The sequence below is a fragment of the Ambystoma mexicanum genome, chromosome 2p, assembly GCF_040938575.1.
Source record: "Ambystoma mexicanum isolate Mex_15411 chromosome 2p, UKY_AmexF1_1, whole genome shotgun sequence".
In the NCBI taxonomy this organism is placed as follows: domain Eukaryota; kingdom Metazoa; phylum Chordata; class Amphibia; order Caudata; family Ambystomatidae; genus Ambystoma; species Ambystoma mexicanum.
The window spans coordinates 29,525,538-29,547,875 of record NC_090923.1 but is presented as its reverse complement, the minus strand read 5'-3'; the positions used below and the strand labels follow the sequence as shown (position 1 = coordinate 29,547,875).

Here is a 22,338-nt window from a genome sequence, read left to right as displayed (position 1 = left end):
CCTGCCCACCTTTGTAGCGCTGCCTCTTCCTTTCTGCTCTTAACTCTTAGATCAATGGTGTTTCTCGCATGGGCTTTCAAAGCGAAGGGCAGATATAGAAAAGGGCAATTCCTGTTTGGACCTGTTCGGAGCAGAAAGACCCAGGTCCCAATCCCCTGCTCAGACAGCAGGTAAGCATGCACCAAGATGTGTTTACTCCCTCTGTCCCCACAGGCCATCCCCACCATCATCAGGCAACGGAAATGTCAACTTCTCCGATCAAGGGGTTCTCTCGTCCAGGCTTTTGAAGCGAAGGACAGACGAAGAAAAGGGCAATTCCTGTTTGAACCTGTTCGGAACAGGATGACCCAGGTCCCAATCCCCTGCTCAGACAGCAGGTAAGCATGCACCAACATGTGTTTACTCCCTCTGTCCCCACAGGCCATACCACCATCATCAGGCAACGGCAATGTCAACTTCTCAGGTGCTGGGGTGAGGACAGGTGCTCCGTGGCACAGTAAATTGTGCATTTGTAAAAGTTGTATTCTTGCGCTGCCACGTGTGTGTGCGGTTTTCTCGCAACGGCGCCTCTCTGACTGTGTGGTCCCTCACAACTCCCTATTGCGTGTGCCTCGTGCCCCCCTTCTCTAACATCCTACACCCACGCACCCCCTTTGCTCTTACTCATTGACTGCCCTGTTTTGCATTGTATTGTGTTGCGTTCTGCCGCATTCATCCATCTTCTAGGTTTACATTTGTCGACTGCTTGGTTCTTTTGTATTGTTCTGTGTTCTGCTGTGCTCCACCCTCCTCTAGGTTCTCTTTTTAATGACGGCTCTGTTTCTGATGCCCTGTAACCTGATTTGCTTATCAGAATGCCTTGTTTTCTACCTGCTCTTTCATCTGAGATCTTGTCTACTTAGTAAATCGTCCACTATTGTCTTGTCCCTTTCGGTCTCGTCTGCTTGCAACTCCTCCTTTTGTCTTCCCCTAAAGCCCCACCACCTTTTCCCTCTAACCCTCTTCCTCTCTGCAGGGGTGGATTGGCCCGTCGGCCGATCGGCCCGTGGCCGAAATACTTTGGCCCGGGAATGGCTGGGCCGGTTTCATATGCCACTTCTGGGGCCGGTTTTATTTTTCAATGATGTTGCCTGCCATGCTCGCCATCACCACACAGTGGCACACAGGTGGATGTATTCATGCATGTACACTGCACATTCATCAAAGAAAGTAAACACTTAGTAAGTGTTTACTTTGCTTTTATGAATGAATGCAACACAATAGAGGGCGTGTTGGAAGTGTCACTTCTGTGGCGCCAGCCCCGCCTTGCCCCTACTCTGGCTGCCTCAAGAACAACAACAAATGGTGGGGTGGGGGGTGGGTCAGTCGTGTGAGCTGAGGCTGAGTTTGTGAGCCTCGAGTCCTGTCCATGAATGCTTTTGCAGGCCTGCAAGCTACCTGGGATGGGGGGAGGGGCTGCCCCAGGGCTGCAGCCTGCCTAACTCCTGACTTGAGCTCCGTCGGCTCGAGGCAGGTCCAGGGGGGCTGTGTGGCTATGTTGCTATATCAACAGGCTGAGGCAGCCAATCACGTGCGCAATGTGGATGTCCCATGAGCATAATGGGCTGGGTCACGGTGCGGCCACCATACCCCAGCACATGCTGACTGAGAGCAGATTTGGACTCCAAGGAAGGAAGTGGTGACTACGATGGAGGGACTGCTGGAACACTGTGAGCAGGCTTCAGCTCAGCGCTCGGCAATATCAGTAAGGTTGGGTACTAAAAATACAATAAGAGGTACTCCAAGCCTGTCTTTTGTTGGTGCAGCTGCTGGCTTGCTAAACTCCATTAAATCGGACCTTGAAACACTTGTGTAAGTGCATTGTAAATGCCATATCATAAACGCTGGCCTTTTTTCTTGTGCGGCCGTGCTTAGCTAATGGTTATTTACCAGAACATACACATTGTAAATGGCAGGGCTTTTGTTAACGTACCGGATTCAGGACGGTTCATTGAGTGTGATATTATGCTTTTGTGCATCGCCATGGTAGGGTTTGCTTAGGGACCAGGTGGGCAGTGCTGGAAAAGATAGTTCAGCGGGTTGAGCGCTTGCGGTTTCAAAATGTAACTCACTCCTACTTTTCTTTTATGTGCATCCCAAAGGTACCGAAGCCCAACTTCTGGTAATGCATGCACTCAGATGTAGAGCCAAGAGACCGCTGCTATACTAGACATTTACATTAGCTGCCGCTGCAACAGTGCATTGGATGACACAATTGCCCGGGCATTTCGTCTTGTTCCAACATGAATTGCATGGGCCAAACCTCATGGCAGCCGCCCCTAAGTAAGATGAATATCCCTTACGCCTGGGTGGCTGCAGCAATGGACTGCCATTGTGCTTGCAAATACACAAACTGGACAGGAATGTTTTTGTGAAAGTAATGGGGCCTTCAACGTTCGTTTTGCACAGTAAATTACCGTTTTGCTGGTGGTTAAGCGCAGACCGGTTGCTGCACCATGTGCTCTTTCCATAGAGTGTGCGTGATGTTCTGGATTTGCCTGTTGGTACGGAGGATGGAGTGGCTACAGTTCCTCTTGCTGACCAGTACACACACTGCAGTGTGTGTATTGGGGCTTTCGTGCCCTTGTTGGCTGGATAAAGCAGGTAGAGGTGCGAGTAATGTATCCTTTGTTCTATTCGCACGAGGACATCTCATCCAAAGATGACCGAATAAGACAATGTTATTACAAATCTATGTTCTCTTGTGAGGGACCTCATCGCAATCTGAAAATATGTTTCTGAGAGGAAAACGTTTTTCTTGATTATGTATCTAGGAAAGGGAAAGTAAATATACGGGTTACATGGCAAAAGCATGCACTCTTGTACTTAATAGCAAGAGCCCCAAGCTAGGGACAATCCTAGTTCGGTTCCTACTGTTATTATGTTACTGGCTATGAGGGGCGTTTATATTGGACAATGTTACATGCCTATATACGTTTGTCAGCGGAGAGGGGGCTCTATATGTGGGCGGCCCTCATTTTGTTCGGTTTGTCGTGCTGACTACTCTTCTTAGCCGTATGCACGCTTCTGCGCCACTGTCTTTTTCCATTGTCACAGCCTTGTTTGTGCTTGCGCTGTCAGATTCCAGTAGTGCTTTTCTTTACAGCTTGCTTGTGTCGTGGTCTGTTGATGGTGTAGTGCTCCCACGCACGTTGTAGGTATAGTTGCACTCGAGAGAGAGTGTGAAGGGTAAATTATCTGGACATACAGATTTTCCGGGGTACTGGGTGCTTAGGCATAGCTGGGTATTATAACACACATTGCGCGGTCTGTCAGGGCATGTTTGCGCTATTTGTCTTCAAATTGGTTTGGTAATGAACGGGTATAGTAACAGATCCCAATTTTAATTTGTGGTGCTTTGGTGCAAGGAAAATGGTGGCGAGTGACATAACCTCTATGGCTGGGGGAGCTTTTACAGCTGACAAAGAAGCAGGTCCGGCAGTTGTTTATAAACATAGCGAGTGTGGATTAATTTTGCATTAGGAGAAGCGTTGTTTATTTTTGGCAGGGCCTTAAGTGCCAGGCTATTATGCAAGCATACTCGTCCTTGGCACTTTGATAGGAGCATGAATTACTGAAGTGCCAATTGAAGACCATGCTGTTGGGTGCAATTCAGAAGGGGCATGGGAGTTATGAAAGGGCATTATTTTATGAGTTGCTGGGGGAGTAGCTGTTGATGTGGACACAAACAGTTTACAGTATATCTTCCGCCAGGAGCACCTTTAAACCGGCGCATTTCCTTTTTATGTTTTAGAAATATTTTGCCCAGTCTCGGTATTGAGAGAAGCAATAAATGCTGGGAAGCGCACAGATTTCACGGTTGTGGGTTATAACGAAAGGGTGCAGCCGGACAGAAACGCATTTATGGCACAGTGCCATAAAGACAAGCGTGTAGACTCAAATATGATGCATAACATGGCCTAGGCCTGGATTCCGTTGACAATATCTGTCATCCCGAGCACTCAAACAGTTGGTACTCTGACATGAGCGCAGTGGGTAGGCAAACAACTATTAACAGTAGCTATATGTGCTCGTTAATACTGTATGCATCAGGGGCACCCAATGTTCTAGTACCACAGGAAGTACTAATTATAGAGGCAGAACGCCTGATTCATCTTGCACTATGTAGGCTCAGAGGCACTTTCCAGGCATGCAACATACATCTACAACTTATCGATTCCTATGCCCCGAAATGCAAAACCAGCTTGACCAACACCAACTACCTAAAGCAACACTATCTGGTGATCGAAGCAGCGAAGTATGTGAAAAACAGGTGGCAAAAAATTACCCTTACATGCAGAGCCAAAGGACTCCAGGGATTCCCAGAACAAACTGTGCACCTTGTAGAACAAACGTGTGCACAAACATGGACAGAGCAAACCACATAACTGACATGGATTGCAGTCATGGAAAAGCCAGTGAAAGTGCACCAAGAAAAGACTCAAATGAATGATGCAACAGAACAGTGTTCATTCCAGTTCTAAAGAAGGGCACAGCAGCACTGATGAACTACTACTGGGTGTGTGGCAAACACGCATACCTGCACCTCCCACCATCCTGGAGGGGCTATTGTTCGCTAGCTACAATACACTCAGACTTGTTAGTAGTGCCAAAAGAACACCTGAAAGGGAGGCTACTGCCCAACGAAGCACCCACAGTGCCCCTGTCGATCGCAGCACAGCATGACCAGCTTCAGAGAAAAAAGAGAGTATCGAACTACCTACTCAGCAGAGAAATTTTTCGCCTCCTTATTGCTACCCGGGGTGCAAACACGAGCCAATGTCAAGTGGCTCCAAATTGTGGGCTGGGTATTGGTCCAGTTGGCGAACGACACCGAGCAGGGTTTCAACATCATAAGGGTCAAGCTGAACGCCCTGGGCTGATGACAATGCAAAACCGCTATGTCCTTAATATGCTGACGGCAATGGAAGGTGGTGTGTGCAAAAAGATAGGGAGTTCATGCTGCACATATGGACCTTCCGAAGATGCTGACATTGAGACGTTGTTGCATGTCATTGCTGCTTTGCATGACCTAGTGGTCAAGATGAAAAAGGAGGCTGGTGTCATTGAGGAAGATTGGTTTGCACTTGCGGTTAGCTGGGCCCTGTACTGGCTCAGAACACTGGTAAAAATGCTGGTGCCCATCCTTGTGTTTGTCTTGGTCATCTTCTGCATGTGCCAGTTGGGTCTCCGGTGTTGTGCAAAAGCAGTGCTAAATAGCACAACGATGATGGTCTCGATTGTTGTTCCAAAAGTACCTCGTAGCACAAGGGAAATAGAAGTACAAATTGACCACCCCATTACCCACATGGTCCCTATCCCCTATGTAGACAAAGTAGACTGACTGTACCACATGACCATTGTCTCTCTCCCGACCCTGAACATTATAAAGAAGTATGGGTAGATTTGGCAGGGGTTGGGGGCTGCATTTACATGACATGTACACCTGAAGAGTTGCGCAAGCAGGAGAAAGTTTACGACATGTGTGTAGGGCATGGATACCAATAAAAGGAACACCCCCTTATGAAGCTGCAGTGCAAAGGGAGAACAAGCGCAAATATGGGGGAGAGTTTGTTACTATAAAAGTAACGAAAGGGGGGTTATGTTGGGATGGAAATGAATCAGTCCCACCCCCTTAGGAGCTTTAGAGTGAGGCAAATCCCATGAACAGCTGCGCGATGTGGTAGGGGGAAAGGGCCATATTAAAGAAAATCAGCATGGATGCAATATCCCTGATAATGTAGATGCTTAGACTTAGTGCGCACATATAAATAGACACCATTTTATAGTTATGGACAACACATGCAGTGCTACATGGCTGCGCGGTAAACGTAGGCCTGACGGAAAAATATGAACAGGCCCAAACGCTGAGGACAGATGTGGAACAGATGAATGCCAAAACAGAAACTTCCCCTTGTTCCCTGACTGTTGCAATTACTTAGTATTTCAGAGAGGAATGCGCCCTGCAAGGCCATGAGACAGCACCAGCCTCCTTGCAACAGCCATTCATCACAAGCAGGCCAAAATCAGCCCTCTAACTCCCACGCAGCCCACCAGGAAGAATAGCACCCACCACTGACCCAGCCCAAGAATCCCTGCATCCTGAGATAGTGAGTGACCCCAGCCCATCAGCCATAAAACCAATGGTTATAAAAGAACAGAAGAAATGAGACCCTTTCACCTTGTCCCATAAAAATACCCTTTGTAGTACGAGGTACGGGGAGGGATAAATTATAGATCAAAATGAGGGTGGAAGCATGGGTGCAAGGAGTACGATATGGACAGAGCGTGATTGTGTTTCCCCCCTCCCCCCGGTGCCAGCCCCCAAGCCTCCCATGTGCATGCCATAATGATGTAGCAGTAGCATTAGTGTAAAATAGTAGCCATGGGACAGCAACATGTGAAGCGCCTGACCTTCAGTCCCTGGAGAGATGAGCACAGCTGACCCACCTAGAGACGGGCGGCGGAGGCGAGAGCCAATCATAGCCTGGCATCACCTATATAGCAGGACCATGTATACTGTCTTACCGGTTGCAGGTTAAAAGGTCGAAATACAAAGGATTGAATGACATTTTTTCAAGTCAAAAGGACTGAAAAAAAATGGTTGAATGCATTTTTTTATTATTATTTTTATTTTATGGGGGGGTGCGCCACCCAACCCCGTTTTCTTTAAATTTCTTTAAAAAAAACATTTTTTTAAACTATATTAAATTATTAAAAAACGAAACATAAAAAAAATGCATTCGAAAAAATTGTTTTTCGATCCTTTTGACTCAAAGTTTTTGTCATTCGATACTTTGTATTCGATCAAATGACTGGACACCTAGCTTACCATGTGCAAGTTTAGACCCTATGTATGACGGCATTAGTGACCCTGGGGCCGTTTATAATGTATTAATGATCATGATGGAGGCAGAACGTTCTCAAGAAGCAGAGTCCTCTGCAGAACCTTTTGCCTTTTGTACAATTAAACCTTGTTATCCTTGCAAGCAATCTCTTGGCCTTTTTCCCTAGAGTGTTGTAATTATTCTGGCGTGAGCGTAAACAGGTATGTGTCTCCATTGGCAAAATTAAGGCTATGAAGGAATTACTTTAATTGGTTGAGTGCTTACTACTTAACACTGGAATAGTCAAGGTTTATAAAGTTGGCTCCTGAGTGGTCTTCGGTGGGAGGGGACTTCTTCCAGTGTATTTTCCAGTATTTTTTCAGTGTCCACTATTAGAGGCGGATCCCTGTGGCTGGAGCTTGGCTTGAACCTATAAAAACCCTTCATTTGCGCGACGCGCAGCACAAGAGTGGCTCGGCTCGTCAGTGGTCTGCCGTGGGAGAGGACTGCTTCCAGTACATTTCCCAGTATTTCTTCAGTGTCCAATATTGGAGGGGGATCCCTGTGGCTGGAGCCTGGCCTGTACACTTAGGAGCTGTTCTAATTCATCTGCAAGGCAGCAGCTGCATGTGTGCAGCCGTGCCTCTCCATGGACACCAAGTGCCTCCCTGAATTCCTCGATCATCAATGGAGCTAAGGTAAGCCCCCCAGGCTTTTAACATCAGTGCGCATGTTCGCGCATTTTTGCACAGTTATTTCTCGATTGTGCATTTATGATCGCTTCAGCATTTTCTCACTAAAGAAAAAAGGAATCTCTGGGTCAAGCATCCATTTCACCTGCAATAATCCTTCTACATCTGTTTTCTTCATGTGAGCCGGCCATTCCAAGATGGCGGCCGGCAAACTGAGCACAGGAGTGCCTGAGGTAGCGGCCCTGATTGGTTGAGGCCCCTCATTTCACCAGCCTATCCGAAAGCCGGCAGGCTTGTCGGCCCTCCTCCAAAGGCCCACTCCAAGCCCCTGCTTCCATCCACTCTCTTTTAATTAATCCACAAGGCAGCAGCTGTGCGTGTGCAGCAGTGACTCTCCATGGACACTGAGTGCCTCCCTACATTCCGCGATCATCAACGGAGCTAAGGTAAGCCCCTCTTGGGCTTTTAACATTAGCGCACATTTTTGCACAGTTATTTCTTTATTTTGCCTGTATGATCGCTTCAGCATTTTCTCACTGAGGTGGCGGCCCTGATTGGTTGAGGCCCCTCATTTCACCGGCCTATCCGAAAGCCGCAAGCTTGCTGGCCCTCCTCCAAAGGCCCACTCCTAAGGCCCCTGTCTGCTCCCTGTCTGCAGCTGGTACTGCTTGCACCCTCCTCACTCGGAGCATTAAGGATGCTGCTCCCACACTCCTCAGTAAACCTGGACTAGCATAACTTTCTTTACCTCCATTACAATGGGTTAGTTCCCTCCAACTGGACATATTCCAACCCCCTTTGACTTCTCCCTCCTTCTCTACACCTCACATTTTCCTTACGCTTACAGCCTGAATTTAGTTGTGCCCTCGTGGTTGTATTGCGTGCTTTTCCCTCGTTTACTTAATTGGCCCACTGTCTGCTTTGTGCTACTCTGCCACGTTGGTCCTATCCTGACCCTCACCCTCTGCTTCTCCCCGCCCTCTCTCTACATCACCCATGGTGCTCTCCGTTTCTCCTATCTTCTCCAACTGTTTCTCTATTGACTATCCTTCCTGTGTCACTAAGTCTGGCAGGAAGAAGTTCAAAAGGGATATCTTGGTCCCTAACCCTGGTCTCCCTATCGCTGACACTTATACTAGCTCTTCCTCCAGACAGACCCTCACCAACATCCGCTTTGCTGTTACCTCGCCAGACATATGGTCATATGGTCTCTGTACTCTCTCCTTTCTCCTCTTCCCCCATTAATGGTGGCACCCGCTGGCAGGCCCTCCTGGCCCCCTTCGACTCCTCCAAGGTCATCATTAATGTCTACCTGAAAGGCACTGTCTTGGTCCAAGGCCCTCAAGCCAACCTTCTTCTCTTTGATAGATGCTTCCGACGCCTCATTAATTTACTTTCATCTCCTGCTGTCCCCTCTCTCCATTCCTCTGCTTCCTTGACTCCCACTCTGCTCCCTCTGGCTACCTTGCCCTCTCCTTCCTCTCCTGCTCCCCTCTTGGGCTCTGTCTTCACCTCCTTCTGCAGGGTGTACCTGTGATTCATACCCCTCCCCAGAAGTCCATCAAGCATGGCAACCTTCCCCATATTGACACTTTCAACTCTCGCTCAGCCGTCAAACACTCCTCTGACATCTGTCGCCTCCTGGAAGAACTTGATCTCGATGCCCTCGGTCTCACCGAGACATGGTTCACGGCCAGCTCTGTTACGAGCTTTGACACTCTCCTCCCCTCCCCTCCGGACCAGGTGTATCTGGGTGCAGAGAGGGAGGGGACTGCTTCCAGTGCATTTTCCAGTATTGGAGGTAGATCCCTGTGGCTGGAGCATGGCTTGTAATGGAAAACACAGCAAACTGACATCAATTATTTAGTCTGTGGAGACAAAACAAGGACAATGAACGAATTGGGGCAAAAGAACCCCTAATAAAAATGTTTAAAAAAGCATGAGATAATCAGCTAGAGGCCCAACAGCGCTGGACTGAAGTGACCTTCCGCAAAAATCAAAATTGAAATGCTCACCTGTTTGTGTAGGCCGAGCAAAGTCTCAGTGTTCCAAAGACACAGCTAGGTTCAAAATAAACTTCATAGAAGGGAAGAACATCCCATTCAATTAGTAAAATCATTCGCAGCATGAGTCACCATATATGGGAGCTGCAAAGAAACATAATGGACAACTGGACGAACGGTCAGAATTAGAAGGCCGACAACCGCGCATGTAGTAAATATTTCAAATGAACTATGGATAGTACCACCACTGCACTAATTTAACAGTGGTGTTGCGATGACGACATTTCCAAACAATGGATTAAGCCGCGTGTAAACTGCAATGGAATTAATAAAGCCTAATGGCAGCCAAGGTGCTGGGACTTGCCAGAAAGACTAGGAACATGCAGTCCGCATGACCACGCTGGATGCTCAAACCCATATCGGAGCCTGATGCTCCTCAAAGGTTAATAACGCAAGCGGCGCTGCTGCTAACGAGTCGCCTGTACTATTGAATGCATAACACGGTGCATCGGTAACAAAACCGACACTAGAAATATTGGGAAGAATACATAATGGCAACTTACTTGTGTGCTGTGGCGAAAGAACTAACAGCCAAACATCACTGCGCGGGCCGGAGAATAGAGGGAAAGGCCCGCGGTATCAAAAACACGTACGTATAGCCGACGACGTGCCGATGCGAGCATCACGCACGGGACCTCTCGAGCAAGTGAAAGAGCCCTCAAGGGAGTGACCTAAAGCGCCAAGGTAAAGCGCCAAGGTAGCCCGCCGCTTCTCGCCATATAGCGCGAACAACACTACATGCCATTGTGTCGAAGGTGGGGAGACGCCGTTACAAACATAAAATAGAATGGACATAAAAACAGCCCAGCTCTAGACCGTTACCGCTGCACCAAAGAGAAGGCAAACTGGCAGCCGTCTATATGGGCAAATGACGCCCATCGCCATGAGCTGTGTCCCTAATGATGAGAAATAAGGGGACCAGGGGGACATAACAGGGTTACTGGGAAATAAATCACAAAGCAGAGGCACAGTACCAAAAGGCTTGCAGCAGGAGTTGCTTGGGAATTTGTTGCAGACCATTGCATGTAGGCATGAAATCAATTATACAATATGCCCCAATGCATGGTGTGCCCCGCAGGGCTAACATGCAGATGAAAGAACATACCCTGCTTAAAGATTCCATGGTGGAAAATGGTTCAAAGGAATATAAATTAATAAATATGGCACCATGGTCAAATCTAAAGCATGACAACCATTCCTCTTGGAGATTAAGTCCCGTTTGGTAACTCTGGGTGTTATACATCCACCATTGTTCACGCTGGAATAACCACATATGATCAGCATCGCTATTACCCAGTTGAACTCCGTGGCATCCAATTTACTAGAGTGCTTCGTCCTGAAGAAGACGTGCATCAGCCGTTTCCGACTAGATGCATAAACCTGTCGAAACTACTAATTTAAAGATCTATTGGCTTGACACCTCTGGCATTGTTAGGATGGGAGCGAGGACCCAGAGGGAGCCGGACCGGGCCTGATGCAGGGTGCTCGGGGAACGGCGGAGCCTGCTGTGCCTCAGCCGGCGCTGTCGTGGAACGCGGGGGAGGCGCCGCCACGGGCCACACTGACTGGGAGCACCGGAGAGGAGCCTCTGACAACAGGGACGCCTTGCCAGCTTTCCGCGACGGGGCCGCCTGTGCTGCCGCAGCACTGGGCCCTCTCACAGGGGCCCGGGACACTGGCACTGCGGCAGAGCAGTCCAAAGACACGCTGCATTAGCAGGACACAGCCTGACTCTGCAGCCTCCGATGTTGAGCAACGGCGGACCTTGGGGAGCCAGGAGCCAGGCTCAGGCCGAAAGCTCAGCGTCGGAGGAAAGCATTACAGGTGGGAGAGCAAGGGCAAGTGTGTAGGAAATAGAACCCCCTCCTTACCTGACAAGGCTGCCGACGCGAGGCCTCACGCGGGACAGACATCCAGGGAGGCTCCATGTTAGGGGGGCGGGGCCTATGGGGAGAACGTGCATCAGGCACTGCTCAGGTGCAGTAGCAGCCAGGGAGGGGCTGGAGGTGTGGAGGGAGAGCTGGGATCAGTCAACCGAAGAAAGGGAGGAGGAAGGGAGAGGGCAGCTCTATTTCTAGAGGGAGGGCTCCTAGAGGCTCTACCAATCGGAAGGGGGGAGGGAAAATGTCCCTGATTGGCCCTTTTTCCCTCCTAGCACCGGGTATAAAGGGGACTGGCCTAATGGCAGTGTTGTTGCTTTTTGCAGGGAGAAGGAGAGGAGAGTGAAAGCAACTGGAGGGCCTATCCGGGTCCGAGTGTATAGGAGCCACTTCACAAGGAGAGCAAGTCCTGGTTCTTTTCCCACCGTGAAATAACTGTGGGACTGCCGGGAATCCAAGCATTGTGGTTAACACAGAACATTTCACCCGTGTTTAATAAAGGTCTATCAGCATCAACCTCGGCTACTGTCCTGATTCTCACAGGCATTTCTCACTGTTGTCCCTAGAATTTGTAGTTGACTTCCTGCACCTCATTCTGATATGATGTTTGACGTAATGCACTTCATTTTGATACGATGTCTAATCTTTATATTTTTAAGTGATGCTTTGTACTATGAATTGCTCTCAGATTTGACCATTTGGAATCTTTAGCAGTTGCTTTCTAACGCACTATCTTCATTTAGTTGGTCTGCAATTCAAATTGACTACATAGAACTCACGATTGAGTGTGAATTCTTGGCGTTGCCGTGAGTGACAGCCTTCTTCCATGTGAACCCCTTCACCTGGTGGGAGTCCTGCCCCTCCGGCATTCATCTGTGTGGTTTTGACCACACAGTTGGGGTACACATATATTAGCACTGTATATAGTAGTGCTTTCTCTCTATCATGAAAGCCCGACATGAATTACGGGCGCTATTTTCAGATGTAATATGTTTTATGAGGTATTAATAAAAATGGTCCTATTGATTATACGTTGTAAATTATGTTCTGATTTTGCCTTTCTCCCGGCCATTCAGTTGAAGTCTGTTTAATATTATTTGAATTTTCTGTGGGGTTCCGCATGACATGATACCTTCTTGATATTTCATTTAGTACCTTCTCCCATGTCCGCGACACAGGGGATGCCCATCTCTCTTTTTCTGGAGCTGGGCTTGTACCCATAAAAACCCTTCATTCTCACGAAGCGCGGCACAAGAGTGGCTCGTGAGTGGTCTGCCGTAGTACGCAGGTAAACCCATATTGCCACTGCATTTATATCACTGGAGCCCGTTAACACTCCACACGAACTCTGCATTGGATTAAGCAGGAAGTCTCCTGATGAGTTGCCGCAGGCAACTGATTTGACCATGACGGTTGCCATGGCAACCTTATATTTTAACAAAACTGCATTCAGCCTCTTGCTATTTTTAACAGATTGCGTGCTGACTACTGCTTAAAACCCGTAACCGAGCACCCACTCAAAATGAAGCGGTCATATGTTCGCAAATACGGATTACGCAGCACTGCAGCCCCGGGTTAAAGTGAACCCGTAGTCCTAAAGTAAACCCCAAAGCGGTGGAGGCGACAGACACCCAACCTCCTATAATGTCCTTTTTAGAAGCTGTGCCCTAGATCCATGTGCCACAGATTCATCTGCCACAGATTCATCTGCCACAGATTCTTGCTAAAAATAAATCAACCAATGCTGCTTCTCTTCCTCACTCAACTGCCTCTGACTCTTCCCCGGAAATAGATAACAGCTCATTGTTGAAAATGTGCATTGGCCTGAAACAAAATCCCCCGGCTTCCGGAACTACGCAGCCTACAGAAGGCCTGGATAACCTAATGGGCACCAACCTTTCCGCCCCCCCCAGACCAGATTTGTCCAAATTGCACTCCTCCATGCAAATGTCAGACTCTTTTATGAGTGACGCAGACAGTGATGAAGAGCTGTTTCCCTCAGCACTGAGGCCCTCCTACATGAATGTTAATCCTAAACTGACTTCAGAGACGAACACAATACCTTCCAATTTTGAAGCGGTCAGGCTCCTATTTGCAATCATTGCCAATCATTGCCAAAGAGCAAAGTGAGCTTAAACATATACTCGCAAATGTACTAGATTTAACACAAACCAGCTTACCACCTTCACAAGCCACGCATTATGCAAACATTGAGATTGGGAGCACAAATCTGGCTTTCTTGTAAAACTAACCGCAATGCTCACACAAAGGAAATCGGCAGATTAACCTTGGAAATATCTAAGGGGAAGCTGACTTTGACTATGAATAGGTCTCGAACTCTCCTTACCCAGCAAAAGAAATTGCTACTGCTAATACCTGTCCATCCATTCTGCACATTAGCAATGCAAGCCCAATTACCAAACGACCTAAAATTTGGAAAAAGAAGAGAAAATCGAACCAAAGACCAGAAGGGGTTGCGCATGAAAGAGGTGACACAGCCCTGCCAGATAGGCAAATGTCCAAACCCAAGACATTGGTGAAACATCAAATTGGGGCTGGAATAACTCGACAGACTTATCTGCACGGCTCAATTGGCCAATTGATGCAAACAGCTAACATGAATCAAAAAATCTCTGCCATTGTGCCTACCGTGCTTGACCCCATATTGGAAACAGATCACCAGTACGGTATCCAGCAACAAGATATGCGGACTCCTGAACGGCCCAAAGAACAAGCAAAACAAATGCACTCCTTGCGTCTTGCACATCCTCAGAACCCGCCCCATTAAGGGAAAATTTGGTAGTAGCAAAAAGTTCCTGCAAAGACACCATCATGGCTGAAGTTGTGCAATCATCCGGAAAATGGGTCAAGATCGAGGAGATCCGTCCTACGAACCTCAGTCCGTTTCTAAATCGGAAATTTATACTGTAAATTTTTTCACAAATTGGTGATCTGTCAGTAATTAGTGCTACTAACATTACCCGCATTGAGCTTCCAAGGTTTTACAGTATGACTAACTGGGCGGTACTTGAAGTGGTCACTCCATTGATTGTTGCAAAGATAAAAGCATTGTCTGCCGAACTGGAGGCATTTGGCTTGAGATTCATTGTCTGTAGGAAGCAGGGAATGTATCTGCTGAATGCCCAATTGAGAGCAATAGCCCAGCTACTTTCTCACAACATCATCCATTACTCTGAGCGCGCTTCGCTGCCGGCAGTAACTTCCCATAACACCAACAATGCACATGTCAATGCCGCTGCAGATAAATGGCTCTGTGACATAGTCCCAACCACTTCAATCTGACAGCCACGTGGTGCTTCTGATCTCACGTGGCTTTGTGAGAATTCTCGTGGCCATGCAACTTTTTTAAAACGACCTAAGGGTTTTGAGTATATCACAAAATCTGATGTTTTCTTATTGCAGGAAGCATGTCTCACTGTAGATTTCAGTATAGAGGGCATTCTTTGTTGACAAGCAGTGAGCTCAGGTAGGGGCCGCCCATCTGGTGGTCTAGCCATTGGTGCCCGTAGTAGATTCCTTTTAGAGCACTTTAATGTTGATTATACTCTCCCACAAGTTTTGGCTGCCTTCTTGTTTGACCACCAGACCAATGAACGAATACTAACTATTAATATCTACGATCCACCTAACAGGCTAGAGTCGTACAATATTCCGGATTTGGTCAGGGCCATACTCTCTGGTTTGTCAGACACCTCACTGCCAAAGTACTGATGGCGGGGGATTTTAATGTACACACCTTCATCTCACCATACAGGATAACTTAGGCAAAGAATTACGCGAAACAGGCCCATTACAGATTGATGACACCAGTGCTGAGGGATGGACGAGCTTTCTGATGGCCAATGATCTTAATTGTCTATCAAGCACAAACGTTAGTAAACCTGATTGTACCTATACCTGGTCCAATGGCCAGGATAGGTCAAAGTTTGATTATTTGTACGTCAATCTTGCAATGCATCAAAGCAGTGAGTCAGTAAATCTAGCGCACAATACTGAAAGTGATCACGCTACATTGACTTGGATCACTAGGCTTGCTAGTTCATTCGAGAAGCTGGGCCTTGTCACTAAAATAGGTGTGAGTGCTTCTGGTAAACATACAATATGGACAGAAGAAGTCTCGTGATTATTTAATTAAGTTATTAGGGAAAACAAAGACTTTCTACATATTTGCCTAGAAAGCCAGGCGTGGGCTATAGAGGTGATGACGTCCCGGGTAATAGAACAGGCCCGTTCTATTGCTCATAAAAAAATGAATGACATTCCCAAGCCAAATAAAGCTCTATTTGATCCACTAATCTTAGAAGCTAAGATCAAATATCTCAGATTTAGGGCTCTTTTAAGTAGGCAAGTGTCTTTAACAACAGACGGGAAAGCCCTCCAGCTTACCCTGTTATCCACAAGATACAAAAACCGGGTGAGAAATCATAAGCACTCGTTAAATAACGCTAATTGGTTAATGCTCTATAAAACTTTCAGGAGCCATGACAGTCAAACATTTTGGGTCAAATACAGGGAAGATCTGGTAGGTAACGAGGTAGTTGAACTACAAGGGGCATCAGAGTGGGTCTGGGTAAGAGATGTCACAATATGTATTATAATGGTGAAGCTACCAAGCAAACAAGGGAAGAATACACATACACCTCTAAACTCTTTGAGAAGAATTTGACATTGAAACACTAATTAACATCATAACAAAGTTAGAATTCTCTTGTGCCCCAGGTCCGGATGGGCTTGCAAATGTAATCATGAAGGTTAACCCAGTATTCTGGGCTACAGTACTGTTTAATTTGTTTAAGCAGACGGAAACAAGTGGCAGGGTGCCCGAAAGGTGGATAAAATCAATATTGAAACCCATCCACAAAAGTGGCAACAGATGTGATCCAATGAATTACCGCCTGTTGGCCATGCTTGCTACAAATCAAAACATATTCTCAAGTGTCCTACTTAAGCAGCTTAGCACATGGGCCGAGCCAAAGGAATTATTGAAGCCTTATCAGAGAGGCTTCAGGAAGGCTCATGGAACACTTGACAATATATGCACCATTCAATATCTAATGTCAGCAGCAGAAAATGGCCTGATTCCCAATGTATATTGATGCTTTGTTGACTATTTGTATTTGTATTTTATCTGTATAGCGCACCGAACCCTTAGGTATCTGGGCGCATTTCTTACAGTTACATAGAAATACATATTTACAGAAGTAGAATTTGCATTTTCAGCAGATTTACTGGATGATTTACAAATAATTAGGACAGTGTAAGAGATACATTATACAAAAGTGAGTACAAGGAGAGTAATGTGTGGTATGCAGATAGTTAAGGCTCCTGCACGGTGAGCCATACTTTTACATTTTTCCCAAACTTGAGATAAGAAGGTTGAGCTCTGAGGTTTACAGGCAGCGAATTCCAAATTTTTGCTGATAAGACCGGGAAGCTACTGCCCATTGCCTTCTTGAGTTTGAACCTAGGGATCAGGAGGCAGTGTGATTGTGGAGATCTGGTGGGACGGTCCAAGCGTTTTCTTGTGAATTTGTCGCTCAGGTACGTAGGTGCTAGGTCATTTAGACATTTGAAGGTGAGTGATAAGGATTTGAACCTGAAACTTTGGTTGACAGATCGCCAATGTACACTACGTCTCAGCTCCGAAATATGGTGAGATCTAGGGATGTTCATTGCCAATCTAAGCGTGTTATTCTGGAGAATTTGCAACTTTTTTAGGTTGTACTGATCAGTTCCTAAGTAGAAGGCATTACAAAAGTCTAGTTTAGATAAGACGAATGCCCTAGCTAGCGTGATGCAATTACCTGTGGGCAGAAATGGTCTGCAGGCATTGATTAACTTGCAGGTGTATGCAGTGTTGGAGGTAGTCGCATTGATTTGTCTTGTCAGTGAAAGTGAAGAGTCAATGTAGATGCCTAAGGTTTTCACTTCCTTAGATACCTTTATATTGTTACCGTCAATATTAAATGTGTTGAATTGTTTGTCAAGTCTGTTGTGTCTGGCTTGGGGTCATATGAGGAGTAGCTCAGTGTTATGGTCATTAAGACAGAGTCTGTGTTCAGCCATCCAGGCTTGAATGATTACGTATATGTTATTTAGGTGCTTAGAGTCAATGTTGTAGTCACCGGTGATAGGGATAAGGATCTGGGTGTCATCCGCTTAATTTGTGTAGGAGACACCCAAGTGTTCTAGGTCATCAAAGAGGGGCTTTGTGAAAATATTGTAGAGCGTTGGGGTGACACATGATCCCTGGGGTACTCTGCATGTGACTGGTGCAGGTGACTCTCGTGTTTCTATTGTACAAGAAAGACTGGATCCAGGAGGTCGTTTCGTTAGAAAAGTGGGCTGTGGTTGAAAGGTGGTTGCATAAGATTGTATGGTCAACTAGATCAAAGGCAGCTGATAGATCTAATAACAGAAGGAGGACTAAGTTGCCTCTGTCTTTTATGTTGATATTTGTGTTACTAGATCTATCAGAGCTGTTTCCATGCCGTGTTTAGGTCTGAATCCTGACTGACGGAGGAGCCCAGTAGGTTGTTACTTTCCAAATGTTGCTGAATCTTTAGGTAAGCTTCCCAGGAGGAACGTCACTGTGGTAATAGGTCTATAGTGTGTGGGGATATTGGGGTCAAGGGAGGGTTTCTTTAGTAATGGCAAGACCCATGCGTCTTTGAGATTGGTAGGTACTGTGCTAGTTTCAAATGAAGTATTGATTAGTGAGGAGATAAACAGTACAAGCTCCTTTGCTGTCTCTATAATAATCGTGGCTGGGCATATGTCGCCCTGACATCTGGATGGTTTCAAGTTCCTTATTATATCCTCAGCATCCTTAGTAGAGAGAGGGGAGAACTTGAACAGGCTATGTTGGTCTGGTGAGGGTGATTGTGTCAAAGATTGTGGTGTGTTAGGGGCAAGACTGATTTTTATGGTCTCTATTTTAGGTTGTAAAAGCTCTATTTTGTCTGATAGAGCTTTCTGAAGGTTAGTACACCATGCAAAGTCTTTAGTGCAGGTTTTGTAGGTGGTTGAGGCTATTAGGAAACTGTATTTGTTACATGTTGAGGGAAGGCTTTTCCAGGGGGTTTCAGCTGCTCTTTTGTTTTTGTGCAAGGTTATAAGGTGCGGGGTGAACCAAGTGTTTAGGTGCGAACAAGGTTTTGCTTTCTGCCTTTTCCATGGCGTAATATTGTTAATGGCGTTATCTATGGTGTTGTTGTATTGATATTGATATTTTATTTACATTGCGCTCGTACACACGTGTTTCAGAGAGTGACAAGGCAAGGGAGGGGAACAGGGGAGAACAAAAAACGATTTTACTAGGCCCAGTGACATTGAGAAAGTGCGAGTGCATGGGAGAGGGGGAGGGGAAAAGTGCATGGAAGGTGGGAGAAGTGGAAATTGCGGAGCAAAGGGGAAACAGATAAATATTAATAAATAAATAAATAAATAAAGGCAACAAACAGTGGTAGTACAGCCAGCAAGTGGCAAGTACTGGGTTTAAGGCAGCAGACAGGGTAGGTCTGATAAGTGTAGGAAGAAAAGTGGGGGGAATGTATGGGCACAGATACATACCGCAGTGCAAGGGGTTTCCCCGGAGGCAGTGCGCAAGGGTGAGTAGGTACCAGGGCCCGGTGGACAAAGGATGGCCAGGTGCACTGTGCCAAGACAGAACAGATCAGCAGGGGAGAGGGGGAGCAAAGGCAGAAGAAAAGAGGAAGGTCTTGAGGTGCTTCCAGAACTGGAGATGGTTCTCCTCAGGTTTTAGAGTGGCAGGGAGGCTGTTCCAGAGGGAGGCCCCAGCCGAAGACAGAGATCTACTCCCAGCTTGTTTCTTTGAAAAAACGACTGACCCTGGGGGAGTTAGAAGTAGAGGCGCTAAGAGCTCGAGAGGAAATTTATTTGCGGAGGGATAGCTGAAGGTATTTTGGACCCAGGCCCCAGAAAGCCTTGTGGACAATCCAGAGGGTTTTGAATGTAATCCTTGCTTCCACTGGGAGCAAATGACGAGATTTCAGAGCTGGAGAGCTACATTACCAGGGCTTGAGACCAAGGACAAGTCTTGCAGTCCTGTTCTGGGTTAGTTGCAGAGGACGGAGAGTAGAGGCAGGTAGATTTAGAAAGAGGCTCTTACAATAGTCCAACCTAGAGAGAACCAGAGCTTGGGAGACAGTGAGTTTATGGGGGAAGGAGAGGAAAGGCAGAGTATCTCTAAGGAGGTGCAGTAGGAAGTTTGACTTTTTAGAGACATCAAAGATGTGGGCAGAGAAGGAAAGTGTTGAGTCAAAGATGACCCTGAGGTTCTTAGCCTTGCAGGTGGGGGTAGGAGGAGGGCCAAGGGAGGCTGGCCAGAGAGTGAGGGGAAAGGATGGTGAAGGTATGCCGATGAGGAGGATCTCCGTCTTGCTGGCATTCAGACAAAGATCAATGGCGGCACACCAATCTTGAATGGCAGTTAGGCAATCAGAGATGAGAGAGGGAGAGGAGATGGCAGAGGGCAGCCTAAAAATCAATTGAGTGTCATCACCGTAACACTGGAAATTTGAGCAGAAAATGGCAATGCAGTGGGCGAGAGTTACCAGGTATTGGTTGAAAAGCCAGGGCGAGAGGTTAGACCCCTGTGGAACACCACAGGTAGATAGGAAGATAGATGATGGGAAGGAAAGGTGAACTAGGAAATTTGGGTTATTGTTGAGGGTGTTGGGGTTGATGATGGGTTGTAATAGCGGGAGTAATTTGTGTGCTGTTATTTTGCGCATATTTCTAGAGAGTCTGGAGGGTGTCAGGGGTATGTCATGGTTAGGGTGATTACAGTCCTGTATAGTAAATAGTATAATGTGATAGTCGGACCAGACACACAGGGAGTTGGAGAATATGTTAGTATCACAGTTGATTTCTGTGATCAAGTCTAGTACTCTCCCTTTGTTATGGGTACGCTGGGAGATACGTTGTTTGAAGCCAAGGTCTGAGATACTGTTGGTGATTACTAATACATTACCGTCTTTGGGGTCATGAAGTCCTAAATTAGGTCTCCTAGAAACAAGACTTGTGACAACGATTTAGAGTTTTCTGTGAGAAGTAAGTAAGTCATGTCTTCCTCAAAGGAGGATAGTGGTCCTGGTGGTCTATACATAAGGTGCATAGTTATGGTGCGTGAAGGTGATGTAGGTATCTTGATCGATAAGAGTTCTCCAGAAGGGGACGTTTGGCTAGGGATGGGTCTAAGGCTTAATGAAGGTTTTTGCAATAAAGGTGACGCCACCGCCTTGAGATGAAGCTCTATCTTGCCTAATGCTGTTGTATTCCTCTGGGATCGCAAGTGAGAGTAATGGGCCTGATGCAGCGTGTAGCCAGGTTTCCGTTATAGCTAGGACGTCAAGGTCATTTTTGGTTATGAGGACGTTACTATCTAAAGCGTGTGCTGTTAAAAATCTGGCATTAATGAGCCCTCCCTTGATAAGTGAGGTTAGGCCATCAGCGTCTTTTTTAGTCGCCAGGGTATTTTTACGTAGGACAGCGAACTTGATGGCTTTCTTGTTGGTTAAATGGGCTTCTTTCAGACTAGTTGGTGAAGCTTTGGTATTGGCTTTGTTAGTGCTTCTGGTGGGTACAGGGTTGACTGTGGTGAATCTGGGGCCCAGTCTAGGGTTCCTTATTTTAGTGGGGCACGGTTGGTTGGGCGTAAGTCTAGTGGCATAGAGCTTAATCCATTGGGATGGTGGGGGTAACTGGATATTGTTTGGCGTTGTTATGTTCGCGCTATTGAGTTTGGTTGTTTTTGGGTATAAGAGGGTTAAACATGTTGTAGGCTTAATGCTGTCTGATAACGGCAGTCTTAGGGCCATGGATAAGGTGAAGCTATGTGATCTGAGGACTGTATAGGAGGTTAGGGCGTCTGGCTGGAAGTCATTGCAATTGCCATTAGTAGTGGTGACTAAGGCATTGGCTGCCATTGGGAGTGGTGCCAGTGAGGTAAGCCTGTATAGTATGCTTGAGGTCATTAGAGTAGCTGGTAGGTACATGACTAAGATTCTAGCTAGTAGAGCAGGTTATAATCCGTGATGTTACGCTAGAGCCGAGGCAGGAGATTCTAGTGTTGGATGAACTAGGATGGAGCACTTTGTCAGATTATACTGTCAAGCAGTTAAGGGGTAAGGAATATAATGGTAGGCTGCAATAGGATACAATGGAAACAGTATGAGTGTAAATTACCCTCACATATCAATGCAATAGGATACAATGGAAACAGTATGAGTGTAAATTACCCTCACATATCAATGCAATAGGATACAATGGAAACAGTATGAGTGTAAATTACCCTCAAATATCAATGCAATAGGATACATGGGGGCAGTAAGAATGTAGGTTATGCTCAAACATCAATGCAATAGGATACATGGGGGCAGTAAGAAAGTAAATTGCGCTCACATATCAATGCAATCAGATACAATGGGGCAGTAATGAACATATTCATTTTTAACTGATGTTTTAAAGAAATGTTTTAAAACAACTTGAATCTGCAAATTGTATTGTCTGGTGTTTATATGAAATGTATAACTCTTGATATGTATTGCTAAACAACGACTTTGCATCAGTATAGCTTATTAATTCCTATCTTATACATTTTTTAATGTGCTTAAGGATTTGTTAACTGAATGCACAATAAAGTTAAAAAAAACCTTTGATATTTAGTGGAAGTAATGTTAACACTTAAAATAATGTTGTGTTACAATGAGACCGCTGAATTGTGGGGGTGTGGGGTCGGTACCACTGATGATACCGAAATTAAAATAATGAATGAAATGTTACCGAAAAAAAT

General features: G+C 46.3%; 1 pseudogene; it reads left to right on the top strand.

Moving 5' to 3' along the window:
• Nucleotides 1-22,338, top strand: part of LOC138567696 (adiponectin receptor protein 2 pseudogene) — an 86,870-nt pseudogene that overhangs the window by 36,286 nt on the left and 28,246 nt on the right.